General features: G+C 37.6%; 1 protein-coding gene across 1 annotated transcript in view; it reads left to right on the forward strand.

The window, feature by feature from the left end:
- The window catches only part of KCNQ5 (potassium voltage-gated channel subfamily Q member 5), a 269,055-nt gene that overhangs the window by 103,859 nt on the left and 137,693 nt on the right, over window positions 1–27,503 (forward strand). The window lies entirely within an intron of this gene.

The raw sequence follows: 27,503 nt of genomic DNA on the forward strand, positions 1-27,503 counted from the left end.
ATAACCAAGTTGTGTGAAGAGAATATCACCGTTTTTTATTTATGTAATTATTTAAGATTTTCCATCTAAATAAGTTTTTTTGAAATGCAGAGTATGCAATTTAATATAGCAGGGCTTCAGAATTTTAGCTCTTTTCATTTTTCAGCAGCAGCTGGGTATCTTCTCTTTATATTCCTGGGCAAATGTGGGGTCAAACTGTTGCATGTAAATGTTTTTAGGTTTTATAAGGTATTTTTAAGGCCTGCACAACCAAGGCTACTTATGCTTCTATGAACTAAGCCTGAGACTTCCATACTAACAGGAGAACTAAATATTCTCAGGACGAGGATTGACCATTTTATATTGYAAAGGTAATGCCTTAGAGCCATTGTCCTTTAAAATTAAGGAGCAATGGTGACTGTGTTTACTTTAAACATGGARAAAAATTACTTTCCTGAGTTTGCTTTCAAAGTGGTTTTATGAAGTGTAAGGAGATGCAACAATTGTCAGGATATTAGAAATCTACAGGAAAATGAAARTATACTCATAAATATTTTAATAGGAATAGTGGATTCAAAACATGTAAGAAAGTAAGAGTATTTTTTATATTCAGTGGAAATACAGCAGCATATGTTTGCAAAGAAGACTCCAGYACCTTCTATTTGTTTCCTAATGTGGTTGTATTTTATGATCTTTCATTAGGAGCTGAAAACTGTTCTCTGTCATTAGCAACTTGTAAAATAAGTAACAGATGCTTTCACTGTGTGTGGTTGAAAGAGCTTGGGTTGTTCCACTTTGTATCCCTCTAGCCAAAATAGCTGTTTTACCTAGAGCTGACTGATCTGGATGGAATCAAGGTCGGTTCCGTAATAAAAACATCTGAATGGTGATTTAAAGATCAGATGTGCATTTCTTAAGATTCAGTGAAATTTGGAGAAATTGGAGAAGTCATGGGWTTTGAAATAGAAAATAATGAGGTGAGGTTGGTCACTTGGCAGTGGAGCTTGAAATATTTTAACAAAATTAAAAAGAAAAATGTGAAATCAAATATTCACAATGCATGGATACCGTATAAAATTTATTCGATCTAGAAAGAAGAATTTTTGATGCAATAAAGGCTTCCAAAATTTTTCACACAAATTTTTTTTTGGGATGAAAACCAGTCGGAGAGGTATCTTTCATGTGGTTTAATATAACCAAACCTAATCTTTATTATAACCCATCGAACTTAAAATATATAATATTTGTGACAAGAATGTATGCCCTTTCTCTAAATTCTGGTTTTATTTCCGATTTTGTTGTTTGGAAACTAAAATGTAGTAAAACGAAAAATGTCTTACTGCGTGAAAGCCAGAATATTAATTTAATATTTATTGCTTTTGTTCTTTTTTTCTTTTTACCTGAAAATATTAATTAGTTGGACTGGCTGTTTTTCATAGTTTCCAACAATTGCTTAGCATTTCATAAAATTAAAGCAAATGCAGAAAAWATCAGAACAAAACTGTAATGAAGCTGAGAATTTAGTGAACAGGGAAGGRGATTTTTGAGTCTCATTCAGCATCTGATGAGCTCTTATTTTTCAAGGTTTCTGTATTTCCATTTTGCCAGCAGTCTCAGTATAATGTTTTAATATACAGTAGAAATGATTCATGAAGCATCTAAAAACGRTGTTCTGCGTTGGCACGAAGTAGTCAAGTATCAGACTAATTGTCAGTATTGGTATGATGCAGGTCTGCACATCATCTAAATAACCACCAGGACAAATAGTTCTGTTTTTATTGCTGGTCCATCTCCAGTGGCCTTGCGAGACGTCAGCAATGTCGCAGTACAGCGCCTTGGAATAACACTTGGCCCGTTACTGTGGTGTAATCATGCAAGGGGGTTGCTCTTCTCAGGGAAGTTATCACTGATGAAAAACATAAAGAGAATGAGCTGAAGAAAATGCATCCTTCAAATGCCTAYTCTTGGGGTAAAGAGCTTAAAGTGTAGGTTATTGTCTTGAATGCTCTGCATTTACAGAGGTTCTTGGTGTTTATAGTGAGTTTCTCTATTTGCAATGAAAAATGCTTTTTCATGTAAAAAAGATTGATAACAGGGATCACAGCACAGTGTTTGCAGTGAATGTAGCAAAAAACAAAGAAAAAAACCTATATATAAGGCAGTGTGAGCAGGCTTCTTTCCAGAGCCTTAGCAATATCAATGGATTAATTGTGACAAGATCCATGCTAAATAAGTATGGTTCCTTTTTTTCAGGATTGCTAAATGAATGCAGGGAAGCAAAATGTGCACTCTTTTAGAAGCAGTCACTGATAGACCCTGCTTGATTTACAACAGGTTAGACTTGATTCTGAGAAACYGGGGCAGCCACAATTCCCACTGAAGTGCTGCCAAGCCAAGGACTGATTATTACAGCCATAAATCAAGGTAGGCTGTTTGCAACTGTTGGAACACATCTCAGTAGGATTGTAGCATCCAGTGTAAGTAATAACAGTAGAGGTACTGACACAACAGGAAAGAGTATTTGAGGTGAGTTACTGAACCCTTGGGTRGTGATTTGCCCTGCTTTAGATTTTGAATCCATCTGCTAAGGTGYTAGTGTTACCTGGGTTATAGGATGAAGTATTCAGTAGTTCTTTTTCTTTTCTTGCAGCAGTGCTCTGTCATTTTGGCGACTCTGTTGCATTTCGGTTGCACAGAGCAGAGAAGCACTTTTTCTTCAAAGTAAATAATTATTAATAGGAGCACTGTCTGMCAGCTTTTTCTTAACCCCCTCTCTTCTTTATGTGATGCCAGCCTGTCACAACCATGACTTTGATCTGAGAGCTGCTCTCATGGGGCTGACACAGCTTTGGAAATTTGTTTGCTGTGAAAAGGCAGAGAAGTGGAGTGGTTGGRTGAGCTACCCTTCCCATTGTTTTGTGGCTCTCAGACTGAAGCAGTGAGAAGCAATGCTAGTCAGAGCAGCTGGAAGGCAGTTTCCTTTTGCTTCTTGTAGTGTGGGATGCTTTGGAAGGTGACTCCTACTGCCMCTGAATGGACACATCTGGGAAGATTTGGCCAGACACTGGAAGGGAAAGTGTTTTCCAACAGGCTGATAGAATAGTTTAAATTCCATTAGACCCCAAATTGAAAATTAGGTATTGTTCAGCACTGTAGTAGAGTAAAGATTTAGAAAGAAAGGGTAAAGGCCTGCATGTAAGCTGCCTCGCATGTTTTTTGTGGGTTGGAGTTAATACGGTGTGTAGGTCCAAACCAGGACCAGAATTGAAGGGCTGAACACATGACTTGTGCTGGCAGGATTTATCCCRTATTTAATGGGAGGAGAGGTAGTTGGGGGAAAGATATGGCCAAAGATATAAATGGACTTCCCCCCCTTAGAATATCTGTGTTGTCCACATAGTGAAGGACTGAAGGAAGGACCCAGGAAGAAAAGATTCATATGAGAAATGCTCAGAATAAAATAATGAAACAGTTTCCTACCTGTGACATTTCCTCCCTGAATACTGAAATGCTGTTACACAAGTGCACATACTTCTAAACATCAGATCCTGTATGGTCAGCAGCTGAAGTCCAGTCTAATTCAACCATTTCAAACTCTCTAAACTAAACAGAAACCTAACGGCAGATGAGATGTAAGTATATTATCTTTCAAATCTTGCAAATGGTTTCTGTTTCTTTTCAGTCATATTCTTTCTAATGGGAATCTAACTAAAATAATTGAAGAAGACAGGAAAAAAAAATCCAGGTAAATCTAATCTAAATTACAGATTTTATTAGTGAAGTTTACAGACCGTAAAAATACTGTCATCTTTAAAGAAATATTTTGTCATTAATAGTGCTCAAAATTCAATAGACTGTGAGATGATTGTAAATAATGAGAATTAACCATGCTATTTTAAGTTGTCAGGGCCAAAATTCAAAACAAAACTAATAACCTAAGCAAAATATAAGTTTCTTAGGTCCTAATGAAACATTAACAAAAGCATATTTCATCCTAAGATACATTTCTTAAGTTGTTTTAATTACATTAGGTATAGCCATGCTAGATTTACTTTGTAAAACTCTAATATTTTACAATGTGTTTGTAACCAAAGCATAATACAAGACATCTTACTTTTTAAAAAAAACCAAGTAACTTTATAGCTAGGTTTATGTCCTTCATGTTTTTTCAATAAACTGGTCAGAAGTCATTCAAATCAGCAATTTCATGTCTGCTTTGGTCTTTCACGTGTAACACTTGTAGCTTCTGAGTCAAAGCCTGAGCCAAAAAAAGAAATTTCCATCTGCAGCACCAGTAATTGTTCATTAAAATTCTTTTTCTCATTTGCAAGAGTTGAACTAAGAAGCATTATAATTTGGCTGGTATTTCAGGAATTAATAGCTGCATTATTACATTAGATGTGTAAGATTTTCAGCTTGTGTGAGTCCTTAGCATGTCAGAGAGATTGTAAGTGAATTGGTTAAATGAATAAATTCTTAAAAACTCAATAGCTATGCATGGTATGAATTAAAAACTGGGTAAATGGTAGGCCTCAAATTATAACTAATTTTCACTGGGYAGTGATCATGAAGGTGATGTAAGATAGTTCGTCAGGATTCTCTGTTCTTCCCTCTGCACTGTTCAGTAAAACAGATACTGCAGGTGGAAATGAAAACTGAAATAAAGAAATATTATATGAATAATTKTTTTCTCCTGGTGCTATAGGTTATGACATGAAATTTATATGATTTTATGGCTCTGCMAAGATTATTTTAATATCTCAAAACTGGGTAATTTGATATACCTGTGGAATCTGTAATTTGCTAGCTCCCACTGCAGTTACAAGCATCTCATKCAGCCAGTGTTATTTCCTTCTCCAAGGATATCTACACTTGTCCTGGGACAGCAGCACCAGTACTCAGCAGATACATCAAAATTACTTGTTGTAATTTTTGACAGCAAATTAGAATCGGCAAGAGTAAAAAACTCTTCACAGAATAAGCACTGACCACACTGTCTCATAATTAATCCCTTTCTGAAAGTGGGAGAAAAAAAGGAAAGGATGCACCCATTTGCCCTCCTAACTGWATTTGTACACTTCCTACATTGAATCCCRMTACTTCCTGTGTGTGAATGGATGARCCATTTTAGYCAAAGGCATGTACCCTTCCTGTGATTAACTAGTACATGGAATTGTCACTTGGGGGTTGCCAAAGTATGTTTTGTTGAAAAAGCTTCATTGAGTTCCCAGTGGGCTCTGGCAGAGATGCTCTGGGTTTACTACCTTACTTTACTTTTATTTATGCCTCTGGGTGCAGATAGTTAATCCATGTTTTTTAAGTTGTCTTCATAGCTACCTTTCTCTTCCTCTCTTAAAGAAAGGAGATTCACATCTGTGATCAACACTGACCAAGCAATTTTCTGGAAATCCTGTCAATTCAGTGTAATTTTATCTATATTTGACAGACAGGCAGGAAAATCAAAGGAACTTGTTTTCTGCATTTGCTGCTAACTTTGAAAACTGTAATTAAAAATGCTATCATTATCCATATTTTGCATTTCACTCTATTACATTTTACTATGTATGTTGTGTTAAACATCCTAATATAAATACTTCATTCAGCTGGTCTTACTTTTCCCCGAAAAGTTCTACTAATAACTAAATGTAATGGTAAGCATTTTCCCTTTGCATCTGTCCTCTGTTTAGGACARGTCTACTGTTTCAAAGGTTTTCAGYGRGTAATGAAATRGGAAACAGAAGGCTGTTGCTCACACCAGTTTTCAAGGAAAAAATCTTTCAKTATTTCTTCGTAATTCAGTCTCCTTGAACTTTATGATTCATAGTATTTCTCTGCTTTTCTGATGATTTTTTAACAGAATATCAGCTTTCCATTCAACAGTTYGTGGCAGCCAGCTTTACCTAGGAGACATCAAGAGTGGAGAGAGGGAGAAATTTCTTAGGAGTATGTAAGAAATCTTAAAGGTTATTATCAAGTTACTCTTGGCTTTCAAAACCATTTCTTTTATTTGTCCYCAGCTTTCACTATTCCTTCAAAGTGAGAAACTCATTTGAATGAGTCACAGTGTGCATYCCTGTGCAGGAATCTGTCTGTCTCCTGTGATGACAGACTCACAGTACACGTACTTTTCAAAGGACTGCAGAAAAGATCCTTGATATCACAGATTAATAAACCAGTTATCTGAAATTTTTATAATSTGTAACCTGTTATCTATAATTAAAAGAAATTATAATAAAAAGTAGAATTAGTACATACATGATTTATGTGATATTGTGGCAGAGTCAGAGTGACTTTGCAAAGGAGAATTAAGCTTTGTAACCCACTGGCACACTCTGAGGGTTTCCATAATCACATGAAGGGTAAATATTTAATGTGATGTCCTTGAACCATACCAAAGGCTTTTGACAGGATCCTTCACCAAAGTCTGCTAAACAAAGTTACCCTGGGACAAAATGGGAATCACCCACGGAAGAAAACAACTGACTAAAAGATATTAAACAAAGTTCAGGAATGTATATTCAGCTTTTACGGAACATGTAGATCACCAGTGTAATCCCAGGTAATGTATGTGATCAGAACACACAGATTTGTAAAGGGATGAGTAAGGAAATGCTAAATGTCATGTTATTTGGAAAAAMTGTTGTCAAGAACTGCAGAGGGGTCATATGACACTGAGTGACCACATCTTAAAATGAAATTCAGATGTGGAGTGATGCACACAGGAAAAAGAAGCAATCCTCCCTTAGGACACTGAGCAATGGGCTGTTAGCTAACAAATACCACGAGGCATGAGATACAGGAGTTACAAACAGACTGTTCTGTGATAAGGTGAGCCAAAATTTCAGCATCGATCAAAAACGGCAAACACAATGYTTGGAATTTTTAGAAAGAAGAAGAGAACAAACCATTACACTTAATGCAGCTGTTCATACTTTGTGAATGCTGTGTGCAGTTCTGCTTTCCTGAGTCTCCAAAAGGGTGTTCCGAAACTGGAGAGGAATCAGAGACAGTCAAGAAGTATGGGACAATCTTTGTGTACTAAAGAATGTAAACATGTACTAGATAGAACTCTTTAAGCTGAACAAGGCATGAGCTTGGGGTGTGGCATAGAAAAKATAGGTAAGAGACTCGGGACCTTCCACTACACATCATCAGGGACATCAAATAAAACCAGAGACTATGGCCGACCAAAGCAGAGGTGGCAGTTCTTCACTCGTGGAGCTGAGCCAGGGAACTTTGTTGTGGATGCTAACAGTTTAGATGGATTGGAAAAGTAGCTGGAGCAATTCATGGAATTAAAAACATTGTCTGTCAACTGCAAAGACTCTGTGTCTGGCTAAGCCCAGGGCAGCGMTCTCAGGAAATAACATTATGCATTTTGTTATTATACAATTGCCTAGGCTTCTTCCACTGAGCAGATGCTGTGCTTAAACCTTTGGTATGTCTCAGTATTGTCATCATCATATTCTTTCTTCTCTTTGGTACTGTTTGATGTCTGCTGTGCATCTGTATTTAGCCTTTGAACTCAGAATGCTTAATGAATTTGGCTGGTGTGCATCAGCTAGAAGAACAATTATGGTCCTTTACAGTGTCTGCAAAAAAAGTGTATAACACACAAAAAACTATAAAAAAAAAAAATAAAAAAAAAAAAAAAAAAAAAAACAAAACAAATAAGGTACAGGCCTTTTTTTCTTTTGGTATCTAAGGCACCTTGATTTATTATGCACATTTTGTTGGCACTTTTTTGTTCATATATGGTATTCTGTTAAAAAAATTGGTAGACCTTTTATGCCATTGCATCACTACATACTAAAATCTAAATTTTGTAACATACACGTGCAGGGACAAAACTTTTGATTTGCCAGCATGTRCATAGAAGGAGGGTGGCTGACATARTACGTGGAAATATGYGTATATTAAATATGTGTAGATATTTTAATTGCAAAGACTGAATTATTCTGTTGTTTTATGTAGTATAGAATTGTAAGCAGTACTGTAAACAGCATTAAGTTTGATATGTTCACTTTAGAAAAAAAATATATAAATATTAAAGGTTACCATGATGACATTGAGTTTGTTTCTTGCAGATTGCAAGTGAGTGTCAAGGAAAGAATTTTATTAACCCACTGATATTTTCATCTCCTGAAATGACAAGAAAGTAAAAAGAAAATTCTGTAATTAAGCAGTTGATAGACATAATAAGGCCCYAGGAGATTATAAAAATATAATTCAGTTTTTCCTCTCAGACTGGATCTCCTGATATGATTAGCTTTTTCAGAGTCATAGAAAGCAGAAGATTATTATATACCAAATTTAGGCACTGGTCATTGTTAATGGATTAAAACCAGTGAAAGTGAATGCATCTGTCTGAGCTTTTGAAAGGTTACTAGCTAATGAGTCAAGAGAAACCCATGTAGAAAACATCTGAAAACATGAATCATACAAAATTCAGGCTGTATTAAAAATCTGTGCATGGAAAGAGTGACTAAATTGAACTTACAGTTGTACGGACAAGCCTAATCCATGTATGCTGCATTGCTGTCAGTGGCATTGGCCTGGGGACGATCTGAGATCTGCATACAACAGTGTGTGCGATATTTTCATCCAGCTGAGATTTTGAAAAGACCAGATGAGYGCTGTGTTAACACAGTCCTGTCATCCTTGCTATAAAGAGGATGGAAGTAAACTGTGGGAACACCGTACCCTGAGAACTTGCACATCTCTGTTATGTTAAACAGCAGACCATGCACGGTCTCTACAGCTTTCTCTGTGCTGTCTGGGGAAATGTTTAACTCCTCATGCTCCCGTGGTGAGCACCCATGGGCATCCAGCCTGGCAGGGTTCTCCCCAGGCATATAATGAAAGAATACAAAAGGGGTATGAATTTAGGAGGTTTCAGATTTGGGTTTGTGAGAGTTTTTTGGTCCAGCTAATCCAGTACATTCTATATATCTAGCCATTCTGGCACAAAGTATTTCTCCACTTGGTTTTAAAATATTCCTTAATAGAGGGCTTATGAACATTCCTGTATTCAGACCATAAAGTAGCCTGRATTGTTACCTCTGTATTCAGAATTGCAAAAGATACTTAGTTTCGTAAGGTGTTTAAATGCTTTTTGTTACTTGGAGATACTAAAGGTCTTCTTTGAACTGAAAGAGAAGATGAGTATTTATATACAAAAAAAAAAAAAAAAAAAAAAAAAAAAAAAAAAAAAAAAAAAAAAAAAAAAAAAAAAAAAAAAAAAAAAAAAAAAAAAGTAAGTTTGTATCACTACCAGCCGGGCAGAAGCAAACATTTTGCTGCAGTAACTTTTAACATTTGGGAACAGCTGTGCCTCCCCTGTGCTGTTTAAATCTGAACTCCTGCCAATCAACAGTTGTGCCGGGATAAGAGAAAATTTGCACATAGTCATAGYTGGCAACTCAAATCTCATTGCCAAAGAAGCTCACAGCAACCCCTGCGCATTTTCTTGTGATTTAAATGAAATGTCACTGTCAGGCTGGCACTGTCTGTTATTCTCAAGTGCTGCCTRTCTGTAGCTCTGCCAGTGCTTAGGAAATGTGAGCGCCCTTGCCAGTGCTGTTGCGTGGCAGCGGTGGTGGAGCGTGCAGGACAGACAGCGGCTGTCCAGAGCGTGCATGGCTGTCCTGTGCTGGGGACTGATGTGACACAGTGATGGGAACACACAGCAGCAGAGGGGTCCTGGGAGCACGGTGATGGCACCGAGCAGGCGGGCAGTGTGACGGGAAGAGGGGCATTCTCCCAGCACTGGGCTCCTGTCTCCCTTAGCGCTGTGAAACAAGGTGGCCACAGTGCAGCAATCCACCCATAGCGAATACAGATCCATGTACCAGCCAAGGTGAAATTCTGTCTGCCTGTTTTTAGTTTTTTGCTGTTTTCCTTTCTCCTTTCACCTCATGCCCATGGTGTAAGTCATCCCAGACTGTTACAATAGCATTTTCCAGTAGCCCCACAWACTCTTTGTCCTGCAGTGCTTTAMATGACTTTTATGCTTCCCTTCAAGTGTAGCATCTATTGAAGATGGTGAAATGTCTGTATATATAAAAATTGTCACAGGTTGTCCTGCGGGAAACCCAATTCTCTAGTTACATATGTATATACTTGTTCACTGGCATCTTTATCAATCACTTATTTTTCCTCTTTTAGATGACCTTCATTGTTCTAGTAATCAATTTTCTTCTTGTAGGCAATGAAGACAGGTYACTGCATTGCTACAGTGTCCATACTACTAATCCATACTAACTTTGCATTAGTATACATTATCCATCATGTGTGAGAAGCACCTCAGCATTAGAAATGAAAAGGATTAAACTATGGAGAACTCTGCTTTGGCATGCAGAAATCACAGAGAATTATGTGCTAACTATTGGCAAAATTTAATGATGAAGCAATAATGTTTTGTTGCAATTACTGTGAATAGACACTGATATCTTTTCTGTAGATATGTTTTCAACACATCTTCTAGAAATCCACACAACTCAGTTATGTTCGGTGAGCTTTTTCTGGTGCTGATTTTAAAGAAGATGCCTCACAGGTTTCAGTAGAAATTTTGTTTTTGAAGCCAAGGGGAAAAAATAACAGTAAAGAGAGCTGAAATGAAAAGTGTTTTTTTTCTTTTACTACAAATCTCTCTTAGAGAAAATTACAGTGTGTGAGAGGATAAAGGGCAGCATTTCCGAAATTATCTAAGCATCATTGCAGCCTTAGTTCCATTTTCAAAGTGATGTAAGCACCTTTGAGCCTAAGGRCTCCAACAGGTTCAGATAATATCCTTATTGTAGACAAAATTTGATAAAATACTCTATGTGCCTAATTCACACTGAAGTCTAAGTCTTTGATGCTCTCAGTAAGCCCTGCTAGCTACCTCTCTGAATCAACATGAAGTCTCCTGAAAATTGGACACTCAATTCCACAAAAATGCAGTGGGATGCAAGTGCTAATGTCACTTCTTAAAATTGGCTTTAAAATCCTTAACCACATGCAGCCTGATTTTTAAAAGTATGAAGACACTGACAGATGCAGAAATGTGTCAAAAGGAATTTTTGTAAACCCCTGGGGACCTTATAAGGACCCAAAAAAGGAAAATTTGCATATCAAATATCTCTCAGCTAATAGAAAAAGCAGATAACACGCATTCAGGCAAACACCACTCCATCAAAGCATTAACATTTTTAGTTGCTATGCATCTGGCCACCTTGCTTGGTCGGGTTTGCACTACTGACATCATCCAAGCCATGCCACCTGGTTTGAAAGCTGGAGAATTTCTCTGGCCCATTGATTTACCCTTGCATGGCAAGGGTACAGGAAGAGGTTCTGTGTTAGTAGAAGATGTGAAATGGAGTTTCAGCTATGGGRTGCAGTGGGAAATCACTAGTTTCGCTGCTTAGTTTTTCTGTTAAGATTTAACCTTTAAACATTTTGACAGCCTGTTTGTTTTTTCCAAGATCAGGAAGGTGACAGTCCACAACAATATGAAGTCAACAGTCAGAAGTGTTTCTGCTTTGCTTGTCCCTATTTTTAGTCCATTCMTCTTGCTAGCCATGTGATGCTTCACTACTGCATTACTCCAATCGCTGTTAGAGGCAGAAACAAGCAGTGTCACCAAGCCTGTTTTCATAGCCAAAGATTTAGCACCCAGCATGTATTGCGGAATTTCCCTAGAAGAAAGGTGAAATAGTGAGTACAGAGAAACATGGATTCAAAAAACTCATAGCACTGTGATAACGTTAGAAAATTCTATTTTCAGTAAGGTAAGATCAGATAGGCACCAACTCTGGCAATGTTTATTTTTCTTTCTCTTTGAAAATTCACTAAAAAACTTCTAAAATTTTGTTAACATATCTCTATTAGATCTCTTCTAATAGTTTTTGCCACTTAGGTTTTTCAGCTCTTTACTAGCAAACTGATTTGYTACCCAGATGTAGCAACAGTCAGTATCATCTGTGTGGAAAACAGAGGGCAAGAAGGGCTCARATTTGCAACCAGCAAAAACTTGGTTCAGTGTAATTATCACCATGTGAAAACCAGCAGTCATGTTAATACCARTGGCTTTCTCATGAAAGTGCCCAGTGCATGTGCTCTGCATAGATAACCTTTTCCCACTCTTTCTTGGAGAAAATGCAGGTTGTTTTGGTGGACTTTATGTGATAGTTTGTCACGCTTGACTCCCACTCAGCACAGCAAATTTGGTGCTCTTAAAAGTGGATCTGAAAACAGAGGAATGACCTTTCCAGGGAGGAGGATGAGCAAGTGGAGCTTTGGATGAGGTGTGTAGTACCTTGACCCATTGCCCTMCTCACCTTCTTTTGAACAGCTGAGGAAGAGTTCCTAGCAGTGGCTGTCTTGATAAATCCAAAGACTTTTGGCTTTGAAAACTATCAGCTTTCATTTAGTAGGTAAAGTTAGATTTAATAGAAGGAACAAAGTTTCTCTAGTTCCTATATTGGTAAAAGACAAATCTTCTGAATTATTTAATCAGGGCAAAAGTTCACTGGGCTGGGAGTATCTTTGTTATTCAAAACTGATTTGAGTTTATAGCATTTGTGGTTGGACACAATTTAGCAGAGTGAATGCTTCTACTTAGTCTGTACAGACTACAGAAAACTGACTAATAAAAACCTCATGTTGGGTATAATCCAAACTATAATTTAAAGTTTTTCCAGTGTGAGATTAAACCTGCGTTTTCCTACTGATTAATATGGTGCCAGGATAATTTATGTCAGATTCACATGACGATAAAACCAAAGGGAKCTCCACTGGTAATATGTTACTATCACAGTGTTATTGTCTGATTCAATGGACTCATACATCGTTGGCTTGAAGGTTTTCTTCTCTAGCCCTTATCTGTAATGTTCAGATGTAAATTCCTGTAAAAGAGAAGGCTGCACAAAGGGATTCCTTTCTGTTCAAAAATGTGTGGCAGAGAATTAGGGAATTGCCAAGTCCTCTTCTGTATAGTTACAACAYATTATATAAACAATACCCCTGGGTGATATTACTAGGTATACAAATGGGGAGATGGCGGGGGGAGGTGATTGTGTGGGGAGCAACCTGCATGAAACAAGCTGGGTTCTCCCAGTAATCTGGCCGGTGTTACAACAGGCAGTTATTGTTCCCAAATTTTCCGAGTAACTCGGCCATGAACAAGTAAGCTGAACACACCAACCATATGTCTGAGAGCTGGAGAAAACAGAAGGACAAGTGTTTGTCTTAMATGGCTGATCTCCAACTTCCAAGTGAACATTCCCCTTCTCCTGGTCTTCTCACTCTCTAATTTTTCCAAGACAGAAAAATGTTTTTGTGAATTCCATAAGGAGTTATGGTTGTCTCTCTCTATGAGGTTCATACAATAAACATTATAATGAAGGATGTTATGGTCCAGTCTCCTTTTAATTTGATGACACAAATTAGATACACAAGACTTCCATTRTCCTTTTTTTATTTCCTAGGAAAGCTTCTCCTGGTTTTATTTTGTATAGTCTCTTTCATAATCTTATGAGACTCATATTAAAACAATGTAGGTTTCCTGCCCTGTACAACCATTTCAGAACTCTCATCCTCAGATGTTCAAATATCTTTCTGTAATTTTAAGTCTAATTTTTTTATGCCCCGTCATAACCAATTTGCTCTTTTGTATTATATTATGTAAAACTTATAAGCAGTTTACATTAAYTCTGTAGTTATATATTTATTTTATTTATTATAGAAATACACTTCAGTTCAGCAGGTTACTGATGGGAATAACTTGTAACTCTCCATAGCACCTTTGACTGATGTGTGCTTACAGCMATTCAGGATAACAGTATTTCTGTCTGTCTCTGACATTCCTGTAACTTCCATCAATTGTTTATAAGCACTTTTATATTATATATCATCAGGATACAGTTTATTTGGGAATAATAAGTGTAATTTCACTATAGCATCCTGTCATATTGCAACTTCTATAAGTAACGCTAAGTCAACTGGGAAGACTTCTATCTTTTAATCAGAATGAATGTGCACTTAGTTCGTAATACAGCAAATTCTCTACTGTATTAATCAAACTTTTGAGTGACATTTGAATTCTTGAATATTTGGAGGCTGTTGTTAAAAAAAACAAAAATGTTTATCCAGAGCAGAGTACTTTTAGCTCTAATATGAGGGGTTTTAAATGCTGAAAAAAATACAGCCCAACATTTTTCTTTTTATGCAGAAATGTAGGAAATTTTTAGGACCTTGAAAACAGTGTAAAATTAACTTACGTTAAATAGATATTAATATTCTGAATTTTGGACATTTATAGGTCTTTTTGCTTCACATGATTTTAATATTTCCATTTTTAAGATTTTTTTCAGTTGCTACGTTATTCCAAGTAGTAAAACCAGAAGACATCTGAGCCCAAATCTCCATTCTCAAAATTATGAGATATATAATAGAAGCATTTTTATTTTTCACATCAGAAGGAAATGCATCATGTTATAAAATTACTAGCTTTGGTAGAGTAATAGAAAAAATTGAAACAAATGAGTCATTTGGCACTATAAATGAGATAACAGGTTCTGTAAACTTAGAAATTTGAGCATTCAGGTAGAAGAGAGTAGCAAATAAAGGATGCAAGTGTGAAAAGTGAGAAAGTAAATAAATATATACTCGTACTAAAATCAAAAATATTAAACAGCATTTGAGATATCTTGATTAACATAATTTACCGTGTTTTTTTCTCACAAGAGCACAAGTACCTAGCAACAAGGGTGGGAAGGGATCATTGTACTTTTAAAGTAATACTTGTTTTAAAATTACTTGGAATTTTCATACCCTTTGGCCACACATTTGCTCGTGCATTAAAAAATTTTATTTTTCAGAAGACTAAACTCTATTCTATGTTGCATTAAAAGATTCCTTGCCCTTGGCCCATCAGTTTGATAATGTGATAAATTCAGCTGTAGCACAAATGGCAAACACTGTATATGATCCTCTTTTTTTTAAGGAAGATAGAAATGAATAAATCTGTTTTTCATGCCTCAGGCTTTTCTTCTGCTCAGTGTAGTGATCCATTTTGCATTTTTACATTAGTAATTGTTATCATCCAGAACGTAAAATGTGTTAGAATGACAAGCTATACAAATACAGATGGTACCTACTATTGTTACCATGAAATGCTGTGCAATGGATATTTCAGTTCCATAATGTTTCATTGTAATAGATTTGGGTAAGGAAAACATACAGTAAAAAGTRCTGGCAAATTTTTGTGGTTTCTATATAGCAAGCTGCCTTCTGCAGTGCTTTTAAAAGAGTAAGGAAAATACAAGAAGATGACTTTGAAAATTAAACATGGACTCATTGTGTGTCTGAGCATTCCTGAGTGGGCAGAAATGCCTGTGCATCACACTTACAGCCTTCCCTGGCCTGGGCTGGTGTGGCCCAGACAGCACCTTCCCAACAGCTCAGTTTGCCATTAAAGTGGTCCAGAGACCATTCCCAGAAGGCAATTGTCACACAGCCAGGCCTGTGCTGGAGGCAAGAGAGCTTTGGGGATGCAAACTTTCTGTGCCAGCTGCCCTTAGTGCCAAAAACTTTGCAGGACTTGCCTAATTTACGAAAATAGACACAAGACCCAGATGTGCTCTTTTATTGTCATAGCATCAAGACCTTCAGTGAAATTGTGGACTCGTTTTATGCCCATTGTTCAACAGTAACTGACAGGCCCGTGCAAGAGGGCTCAGTTAATACAARTTTGCCACCTTACTCCTTGTGATTCAGTTATATCCATAAAACGGGAATTAATGTACCTTATCACCATGCTATAAAATAGATTTATTAGTACTTGTGGCATCACCATGATAAGCAGTCCAGGAAAGAGATTGTTGATAAAACTGYTGAACCATGATGAGTGCTGTGTTTTCTTGAGACATAAACATGAGCCATACCATGGGCATAGCTCAAAATACTGAATGGATGTTCACTCTCTGACCATTGTCTCTAATGTGGGCTGAAAAACCTTGCAGAAATCAAGGAGTATGTGATTACATGAGYATGCAATTGATGCCAGTAGCCTGATGCATAAACACAAGGAGTCCAAATGAAGGTTGGCCATGGAGTCTTACTGCCAGCCTGTCCTAAGAGGGAATTTTTGACTTTGAAATCTCAGTTTGGTGTGTGCATGTGTGATTAAAAAGAAAGAAGGTTTCCCCTTTTAACAAACACAATTCTTTCCATAGAAGATGAGAGTTTGTGTAATAATCACATGCCAGTCGATGGTAATTAAGAAAATCAACGCTGTGGTAAAGCTCGTTACTTGTCTAGTGCCTTCATTAGAATTGCACAGGGAGTGGGAGTACCGAGCTCTCTGTAGGCTCACAGCTCTGTGAATGCTGGTCTTAATAAGCTGTGCAAATATRTTCCTTGTTCATTTATTGTTAACAAATGGCATGAGTGGTGCTCACCRGGTTAAGCACTTTGTTGCAGCACGACGTGTTCTGTTCTGAAGAGATCCAAGGGGAATGAGCAGCCTTGTCCCCAAACAGGTTTGACAAGGATGCTGTTTTTGTAACAGCTGCAAATATATTACCTTTCTATCAGGAAGATTTTTGAGCAATGTGGAAAGAAAAATCATGAGGTGAAATACGGAGTTGTGAAAGGAATGCATTTCACAGCGTAGTGGATATTATACAGTCTTAGCAGTGGACAAAGAAAGCAGAGAAACTGTAGCTATTACCATACAGTAATGAGATAATTAGTGGGAACTATTCTTCCTGGAGCTCTAAATATAGCTTCAATATAGCCATCATAAAAAAAAAACCCAGAAACCAAGCTTCAGCTGAGATGATATCGCAATGACATAAATACATCTTTTTGTGTGCCAGTGCTATTGTTGCAAATATTTTGCACTGCTTCATCTCATGTCATGACAAAGACGATTTTTTGGGTGGGAAACGTCACCATTTCTCTCATATTGATTTGGTTCTACTGAATTCCACATCACTAGATCATTAAACTGGAAATATCAGTATCTTCTTTTAATGTATATTTCATCCAATACTACAAGCATACATACCTTTTAGCAGAATGTAGACATTCAGAGTCATGYTTTCATACTTCTATCCTTTCACCTGCCTTCGCACCTCACAAAAGAGAAGAAAAGACACTCTAGGTCATATAAAAATAAATTCTAAGAGTATTAACTTTTAGTTCTCATAAGAAAAGGGTATTTCCTTGTGAAGCACCTACAGAGTAAGGTGAATTCCCCTCTCTACTACTCAGAAAAAAAAAGTGTCCTCTGTGTGATACTTTATGGTTGCATATATACAGTGATCATTATCTTCTTTGCACCTCAAATACAAGATAATACAGGGAAAAGGTGTCATACAGGGCTGACTGTATCATACAGGTGTCAGCACCTGTGTTCATTTCCAGGCCCCTCACTACAAGAAGGGCATTGAGGKGCTGGAGTGTGTCCAGAGAAGGGCAATGGARCTGGTGAAGGGTCTGGAACACAAGTGCTCTGAGGAATGGCTGAGGGGCCTGGGGCTGTTTATCCTGAAGAAAAGGAGGCTCAGGGGAGACCTYATCCCTCTCTACCTGAAAGGAGGTTGTAGCCAGTTGGGGGTTGGCCTCTTCCATGTAACAAGTGACAAGAGGAAGGTTTAGCTTGGATATTAGGTATATGTTATGGACCAAAAAGGTTTTCAAGCATTGGAACAGGCTTCTCAGGGAAGTGGTTGTATCACCATCTCTGAAAGTATTTAAAAGACATAATTTAGTGGTGGAGCAGGTAGTGCTGGTTTAGTGATTGGATTTGATGATATTAAGGATCTTTTCCAGCCTCTGTGATTCGTAATTACCTCATGGGTCTTGGCTCTTACCAGCAAGGGCAGCAGCAGGGCTGCTTACTGCAGGCTGTGTCTTTTCCCATGCTCAGACACCCTGGCAGTCAGCAGTGAGAAGCCTGTGATTTGAGAAGTCAAGGCTCAGTGCAGGGGTCCAATGAAACAATTGAGGCACAGGGTAGAATAATGTTATTGGAGCAGACTGTCTTCAGGGGCAGAGACTCTCCTCATARGGACTGATCTCAATGAAACACATTGAAAGCAATAGAAAAACTTAGATAAATAAGTAAATCCCCTAATATCCAGTATGAATGATAAAAGACATTAGTCTCTAGGCAACCATGCTGAGATGTTCCTGGCAAGGATCTCTCTCACTCCATGGCTTGTCCCTTTCACTAACTGGGTTGACAAAAGCAGTGCTTGCAGACCCATCGGATACAATGAGTCTCATAACAGTTCTCAGAGCAGTCAGGCTGTGCTTCACCATCCATGAGCAAATACTAAATTATWGCAGTATGGCCTAAACTTTTAGTATTTTTACACCATATTGTCAACAGGACTGCCAGCTTCAGAGTTTGTGTCAAGGCAAAGTGARAAGTGTGAATATCAGTTTTGTCTTAACTACACTCTGGGCTTATTACTGCTCCAGAAAGCACAAAGACACCGTTATGGAATGGGTGAGAAGACAGAAAAGTCTCAATACTCATCTTCTTTTTAGCTTACCCGTCCTAATTTATAGAAGCATTTTTGTTCATCRTCTCAAAATYGAATTTCTCTTTTYTGTGTTGCAAGTGTATGTTTCAGCAMCATCTCAGTTGGAGCCTGCTGTGTTTTTCCAGCTTGATAGCTGCTAATGGGGATGGGGAATGGCAGCCAGGAATGTGGCATCTTCCACAAGTGGATTCCAGCTTGTATAATGTATAATTTTTCAGTTGCAGTAAACCCAGCAAATTGTACCCTAAGCAGTACTGCTCAATGAGGAATGGTTATGCATTTAGAGAATGGTTTATTCTTTTACACTTTCTCAGCCATAATGCTTAATGTTAAATAATGTTTTCTAGTAAAGTTCAGAGAGTAAAACAGACTAGATCACACACCGAAAACACCAAAATACGAAGCTTTGATTTTACCTTCATTTAATGCCACCTGCCTGTGAGATAGAGAACTGATTTTAAATTCTGAGCAAATATCCAAGATAACTTGTTTTAGAATCCAGACTATTTTAGTGGTCCATACCCACTGATAACATCCTACCCTTTTTTTTCACTGAATATTAGTTTCKATTCTTCCAAATCTAGATAGACAGCCTTTGACAAGCTGTCCTTTTGTGTATACCATGAATAAACTTACTTTGTCCTGGAAGGGAATTTTATTTTGCCTTTTGAATCTCAGCTTAGAACAAAAACCATGTATTTTCAGCAGTGGTTCATTAGGTAACTTGAAATGTTTCATTGATTGACAGCTTAAAAGAGGAAATTTTATAGAATATGTGATTTAATATTATCAGAATGCTCTGAATTCAGGTGATGTTCTGTAAAGAAAGACTGACAGATTTTTTTTTTTATTGCAATTTTTGTTAGAATTTTCATTATGATAGCAAACAAGATTAAAGCTGATTATTACTGCAGTAAAAAACAGCTTTGCAGTTCATGTATACACATACTTTATAGTGTGTAGAGCTTTGATGAAAAAAACAGAACAGGCAAAAGTATTTTAGCTAATTTATTTCCTAATATTAAATTTAAAAAAAAAAAATCCAAAACAAAGAAGGTCCAGACACTTGAGAATAATTGGAATATTGAGTTTATTTCTGGGCACCCTATCATAGACATTAGTTATCTTTTTAATACTTACACATATTTCTTATGAGAGAACAGCTTAGACAGTGATTTAGAGCAGGACTTTATTTTCATTAAATGGTCACATCTGTGCTTTGGCTGCAAGTGAATATGCAATCACTGAAAAATTATGCAAACAAACATTACTCTTGTGTTTAAATTCCAGTGAGAGTGTTTAGCTGACCTCTGTTCCAATTTGACTCTCTCCCATTTTTATTCTGTAGTCATGTTTTACACCAAAAAAAAAAGAAAAATCCACTTGATTGTAAACTAATGCTTTCCAGTTGTAAGTTTCACATAACTAATGATATTTCTCTCYAAAAATTCAAATTTATCAGCTTGTCATTAATTTCCAGAAAACAGACAGCAATACTCATAGTATAATCCCTCTTGCATGAGTTTCATTTTAATGCCTGAAAATGCACCCAATGTACAGACAGTGTCACTTGCCAAAAATATTAACAAGATAACCTTGCTGCTTAAGGTAGGTCTAAGTGAACTTAATGTTTACCACAGCRAGTAAATGTTAGGTAAATATATGCATAGTATCACTGTTGTCACAGTAATATGCTACTGCAGTAACATTTACAATTTAAAAAAAAAATAAGTGGGGGAATCATATAAATTTAGTTTTATTGATCTGTCTGTGGCAGATGTTTTCTGCTATACTTTTAGCAGTAGCAGTGCAAAAATACTGAATTTGGGAAAAAAATCTCATTCTTACTTGAAGAAGGTATAAGATTTTCATAGTAGATTGTTGCTYATATAATGCCCATTGCATGTTCAACCGTTGCAACAGGAAACATGGACCCAATTGGGAAAAGTCCACTGATGTCATCACATATGTCACATGTGGCATATTTCATATTCAGCCCTTTTCCCACTGTAGTTTACTCAGTAGTTCAGCTATATTTATGTACTAATTAAAATAAAATTAGAATAAACTGTTTTGCTGGTGTCTTATTTTTGGAGGMTTGGTGGCAATATGGTGGTGCTTTCTCAAAACATCACCGAGGTGCCAGGTGGTGCCAGGGAGTCACAGCCACCCCAAATCAAGCACATCAACCTTAACCMATATTTCTTACACAAAACATGGTTGATGACTGTTTTCATCCCCAGGGTGAGGAACATGTAAATTAAATAATTGTTCACTCTCCACCCGTGGATCTACTTCCTCATAATCCAACTGTAGCAAATTTAGTCTGGACAAATGGCAGAATAGTCACCATAAACTGAAGAAAAAGGAGTGAAATATATTACGCTGTCCTTCATCAGTTTTTAGTGGAGGAGTCTTCAAGTTTTCATTTTTGCACCATGTGATAACATGAGAGCTAAACTGAGTTTCTTTTAATCTGTTCAGAACACAATCATTTTTTACTTTCTCATCTAGCTTGGTATTATTATTATTAATATTATTAATCCTAGAAAAAAATCCTAAAAAAACAAGGAAAAAAAAAAGAGGACCATGTTACATTTTCAATGTTTTTGCCATTAATCTAGAGTAGAAAATGTAGTATTGTTGTACTTGTAGTACTGTTCCACTACACTTTGAAGGTTGTTGGCATGGAAAGCTGAGCTCATCAGTGTAAAAGTTTGATTTGAAAGCTGGGTAGTTCAAGTCCAGAAACCTTTTTCAGAGTAACGGGAGTAGCTAGAGRCACAAATTAGGCAGGGCACACTATCAAGAATTGAAATATCTGAAGWTATCCTGGACTAATATGGTGGAAGTACCAGACTTGCCTGATTATATGCTTTCCCCCACCCTTCCAAAAATAACARTGTGTGCAGCCATAGAAGCAAAACCCAGGACACGGCAAAAGGATGGACATTTAAAACTTTCTGTAGTTTTGATATTGCCCATGTAAGCACAAAATTTAAGAAATATTGATATAATTATTAAAACACTCATATTAAATAATCAGCTGTAAATTTATGCTTAATGATGCCCTAAAAATGCATCTAAGCCTGCATTGTTCTTGTGTTCAAATATCATAAGTATTGARTGATAAAATCTCTGTCAGGGCAGATTTTCAAACCTGAAGATTACTCAGAGGCTGGGGTGATGGTCTGCCGATGGATTTTGTGTTGACACAATAATTGAAGAAGCCTCTCCTTTGCAGCATTACAAATCTGTTCAGAATAAAGGGAAAAGRCATGCTTTAGAAATATTTTAGCTCCGTGAAGCCTCTAAGGACTTGTTAAACTCTTAAATGCAGCTTGTAAAGCTCCTGCTCCAACTCCCACTGAAGTTAGTGACAAGTTTYCTACTGACTTCAGTGGCAGCCCATACTACAACTGCAGCTGTCAAAACAACTAGAAATCAGTCAGAAGATCAGCCAGCACATAAGTGTATATTAATTTTAGCAGAAATTCTACTTTGGGCAGCTCAGAAAAGAAACAAAATTGACCTTATTGTTTGTGAAGAAATACGTCTCCCACCATACTGCGCTGCAGAGGAAGTGAGAGCTGTCAGGACTCTGTTTTGAGCATTTAAGTCTGTGAATTGGAGCTRAAAATGTGAAACTGTAGAACTAAAAATAATAATAATGGAGAACCTCACAGAGCCAGTAGTTTAAAATCTATTTTAGGCTTCAAAACCAAATAAGTGCCCATTACATTYTCAAATGGTCTTGTAGGAGGTAATCATTCAGTTGGAATTGGTCAAGAACACTGAATAACTAAAAATTGCCCACACAATTAAGGATAGGTCAAATATTAAGTATAGTTACTTAAGTGTAGCTGCTGCTTATTCTGTGTATTGTTGTAAGATTGATTAACCTCTTTATTCTGTAACTGGGCTTTTTTCAATGTTCTTTGCAAGGCAAGTATACTTGAGCCCAACCTTAGCAGATATTTCACTGATTTCAGCTAGGTTCTAATGCACKTCGTAAGTGAACCATCAAAGCTACAGAATTTGCCTTTCACAGTTAGATCTCTGTACCCATACAATTAWTTTTTTTTGTCAGTGAGGTAGGAGTAAAAAATAATTTGTAACATTCTATAAACTTGGGAGCACTACTGCTTTTAAAGTCATTTTCCTGGAAGGGCAGTGTAGCAATAGAGGAAAATGTACAAACAATAAAATAAAGAAATTCCCCACTCTTATTTCCTTTCAATTCCAATGGCTTCCTGAAGCCAAATTCCTACTGCCCTATATCCCTATAGCTCCCTACTATTTAGTGAGCTACTTAAACTTGTGTGTTACTTGAGACACATCTGTAGTGTCAGAGGGTTTTCATAGCAGATGATGCTGAGGACACATTCTTTTGCAAAAAAAAAAAAAAAATCTTTTTAGGACAGTTCTGCCCCTAGCTCTGTACTACCAACCCCTCCCTCTTCCACGTGCAAACCATAGCCACATGTGGGACAAAGAGTTGAAAAGAGCAAGAAGAAGCTTCTAAAGCCAGCTTTGTGGCCAAAACCAGTGTATCAGGGCATTACACCGTTTCAGATGTTTTAAATATATTTAGTRTTCATGCCAAGATGCTCACTATCAATCCAGAGAATTCAAAAGCAAGTCCCAAAAAGAAATTAAATCTGTGGTCTAGAAAATCAGGACCAGTTCACCGACACTGATATGCCAAAGGAGAAGACACASTTTGAGTAAAGTGGGATCTACAATGAAATTTCTCAGGTGTTCCAAAGGTTACAATTTTTTTTAACTACTCTGAGCATGATATTCAGCAGTTGAAATTTGGCAGCCTCCATATAGAAAATATAATTGGTTTAAACAGGATATTAACAGAATATTTTTGTTTATGAGTTTGGTTGTTTTTTTGTTCTTTTTTTTTTGTTTAATTTGCTGTAGTACTGTGAAAAAATAGAGAATCATAGAATTCTATAAAGGCTTTGATTGGAAGGGATCTTAAAATACTTTAGTTCTAACCCCCTGCCATGGACAGGGAGGCCACCCACTAGGTCGGGTTGTTCAGTGAATTGTTRTATTGCAAATGTCTCATTCCTCAAAAGGGTGGGAAGGTGGGCGATTGAACATTCCCAAAAATGTAAGAGCAGTTTTGTTTGCTATGCTGCTCATGGCAGTGAGGTTGGGAGCTCTGCTTCTGTGACCATCTGTGGGAGCAGAGCTGTGTCTTGCTGTCTGTGGCCAAGTCTGACTGGTGCCCTGTACCCCCTTGAGTGGCTTAGGCAAAGGACAGATCACTTGAGGATCTCCATCAGGTTAAGGCAGGGGGCCAGTAGCAATTTATTCAAACCTGGCAGCGACAGTTCTGGCAGTGAATAAAGCATTTAAGGCAGGGAAATGAATTAGAAGTAGTTTTGTGGGTTTTCCTTTTGATCTAAAATCTCATATTCCATTGTAGTTTGTTTTTTGGTTTTTGTTTGTTGTTTTTTTTTTTTTTTTTTTTTTTAAAGCCTTTGCTACTGTCTTCCATGGCATTCTCCAGGAGAAGCTGGCAGCCCACAGCTCAGACAGGGGCACTCTTTGCTGGGTACGAACTGTCTGGATGGCTGAGCCCAGAGGGTGGTGGCAAATGGAGTCACATCCGAATGGCAGATGGTCACCAGTGGGGCTCCCCAGGACTCAAAATTGAGGCCAGCCCTGTTTAATATCTGTATTAGTGATCTGGACAAGGGGATTGAGTGTACCCTCAGTAAGTTCATAGGTGACACCAGGTTGGGTGGGAGTGTTGGTCTGCTGGAGGGCAGGAAGGATCTGGACAAGCTGAATCAATGGTCCAAGGCCAATTGTGTGAGGTTCAACAAGGCAAACAACCTTGGGTCACAACAACCCCAAGCAGTGCTAGAAGCTGGGGAAAGAGTGCCTGGAAAGCTGCCTGATGGAAAAGGACCTGGGAGTGCTGRGTGACAGGGGCTGAACACGAGCCAGGTGTGCCCAGGTGGCCAAGAAGGCCAATGGCATCCTGGCCTGTGTCAGCAACAGTGTGGCCAGCAGGAGCAGGGMAGGGATTGTCCCTCTGTGCTCAGCATGGGTGAGACAGCACCTCAAGTCCTCTCTCCAGTTCTGGGCCCCTCACTGCAGGAAGGACGTTGAGGGGCTGGAGAGAGTCCTGAGAAGGGCAGTGGAGCTGGTGAAGGGTCTGGAGCACAGGTCCTGTGRGGAKCAGCTGAGGGAGCTGGGGGTGTTTGYCCTGGAGAAAAGGACACTSAGGGGTCACCTTATCATTCCTTACAATTGCCTGAAAGGAGKCTGTAGCCAGGTGGGGATCAGCCCCTGCACTGCCCAGAGAGGTGGTACAGTCACCACACCTGAGGGTGTTCAGGATACACCTGGAAGTGGCATTTAGTGCCATGGTCTRGATGRCAGGGTGGTGATCAGTCAGAGATTGGACATGAGTATCTCAGGGGTCTTTTCCTCTGAGATTCTGTGATTCTGTGATTGTTTCACTCTGCGTCTAAATCCCACGGCAAAACTGCCTGGAGTTCTTAATAATAAGGTAACATAGAAATGTTAATCCTTAGCTGAGTTTGAAACATTCAAAGCAAATAGTTCTTTTTTGCTTTTTGCTCTTTTTTTTTTTGCTTTTCAAGCACATATTGCTGCAGAGCACTGAACTATTAGTATTAGCATGAGTACTTAAATCATGAGCATAAAATAGAAAACTGAATGGAATGTAAAATTCCCATGAGTGCCATTATGGAGAATAAAGTATGCTGCAGATTATCTGCTAAAATGCGTCTTTTAAACCATCATTCCAGGGAATGTAGTACGCAAATTAGCCATATATCATAAGATAATGGATCTTAATGTGTTTACATTTTAAATACACCATATTTCTGTATCAAGATTGTTATGAATTTAACCTTGATGTCMCTGGTTAGACATCAAGAGTTTGAAACAGAACATATCTGAAAGGGGGTTTTTGACAGAGCAAAAATCAGGAAATTGGCATTTGTTGTCAAGAAGCTAATGGTCCTGTGGATGAATGGCTGAGCAAGTGAGTGATAGACTGTGCACACTAGGCAGGAGCTACAGTGGGAGAAATTTATGTGAGGGTTTTTTTACTGATTTCATTATCAAGAACTCATTACCACAACTCCTAATATTCAATATTTCACCAATCTACCTATTGTGAATGAAAATGGAGTGAGTTTTTCAACAAGGACTGTAGGAGCATTTTGCTAGCAGTTAACCTATTTTAGCCAACTTCTCTGGAAGAGAAGAAAAARCCTTTGAATTAAATCCCAGTGTGTCACTTTCTTCGGATGTGCCCATTGTGGAATTTTCTGGGAACTTGGTACCTCTTCCTATTTTAGAATATCTGCTTCCATGTGTTGTCCTGAAATGGGTAATCTGCAATCCCTGACCCATGGTTATCTGATGACCTAGCCATGCAAGGATCAGGCAATTTTGAGCAGGGAATCTGCATTTCATTTTAAACAGACAATTTAGCTCTAGTCAGATAATTAACTAATTCAGAGTTCAATTTTTTCCGATGTCCGCATTGGCAGCAGTTTTCCTGGAATTCTTAAAGACCCTGTGACAACTACTGTAATCTGCAAGGTGCTCTGGATTTACTCACTGGACCGAAACTGGTACCTGAGAGTAAATATTATATCTACTTCTGTGCTTTTTTTCCCATTATATTTATTTTGGTAGTGTCTGTCTCTTAGCAGCCACAGTTGCAACCTGAAATCATGCCTTATTTCAAGAGTGCTCGCTTTGCTTTCTCCAGTTGCCTGGTGCAGCAGATTTCCTTGGTGAGCAGACATATGCTTATGGCTGTATTAATTGGATGCAGTTACAAAATTTTCTCTCAGTTGCACAAGTTCTCTCAGTTGCAAGCTGTGAAATGCAGTCTTCCAATCAGAAAAAGCTTCTATAGTGAGAATGTAATTTAAATTTTACCTAAATCAATTTGTTTTCTTATTGTTGTTTTGTTGTTTTTCTTTGAGGTGAGGTAAASTAAGGCTTTAGTAAGACTGATTTGATCAAAGCTGTACATTAACTGATGCTGAAAACACCCTCTATGGCTCTGATGTATAAGACAAAATAATTATTTGATAACTGACAGTGTGTGTGTGTTCCTGGTGTCCATTAAAAACAAAGGTTTAACTTTGGAATGAAGCCAGAAAGTTGTCTTGGAAAGAAAACACTTGAAATTTATGGGTACACCATTAATTTCTGATCATTCTAAATGAAAGCATATTATTTGTCAATTTACTTTWAAAAATGTTTTGTATAATGTCATGTTATATCTCGTTAATATGTCCTACCAGTTACCAGAATGATGTAATGTTCTCTGTTAGAATCCAGCCTTTTTGCCCAATTATAGGGTAATTTTTTCAAGCCCTGGCATGTACCCCTTGGCAAGGCAGCCTATGTTGCAGCTGTTGCTGTTTTCTCCATGCTACAATCTGTACAAATGCTTTTTTTTTTCCTGGTGTCATGCATTGGCTTTCACAACTTTGAAATAGTGGTGTTGTGAAGTGCATGAGAAATTCAGAGTATAGCTTTGAACTTCATGTAAATATGTAACTCTACATTTAGGGAGTAGAATTGAAAATAGCAGCCAAACCAGCTTTGAGAATCTGCTTGGCCTGTAAAGTGTGTCTTGCACAGGATTCTCGTGGTTGGCTTCTATTTTTACGAAAACAGCATTCACCTGGGATTTTAGCAGGGAGAGATAAGCAATACCCTGCTAGTAGAAACTTTAAAATTATTCATCAGTGGAAGCAACATTGTGAAACGCTGTGCTGCATTTTAAGTGGAGCACTGTTTTCATGGAAGGATTTGGAGAATAGTCCCTTTTTCCTTCCTTAAATTTTTATTAAAATGGTTGAAAGTGACAAATTTTTTTAAAAGAAGTAATTTTTCTTTTTATCTAGAAATCGGATCTCTCCTGTAAATTAATGCCTTTTGAAAAGTAAATATACACTT

The sequence above is a fragment of the Malurus melanocephalus genome, unplaced genomic scaffold, assembly GCF_030028575.1.
Source record: "Malurus melanocephalus ecotype Western Australia unplaced genomic scaffold, MMel_1.1 scaffold_4, whole genome shotgun sequence".
NCBI lineage: Eukaryota > Metazoa > Chordata > Aves > Passeriformes > Maluridae > Malurus > Malurus melanocephalus.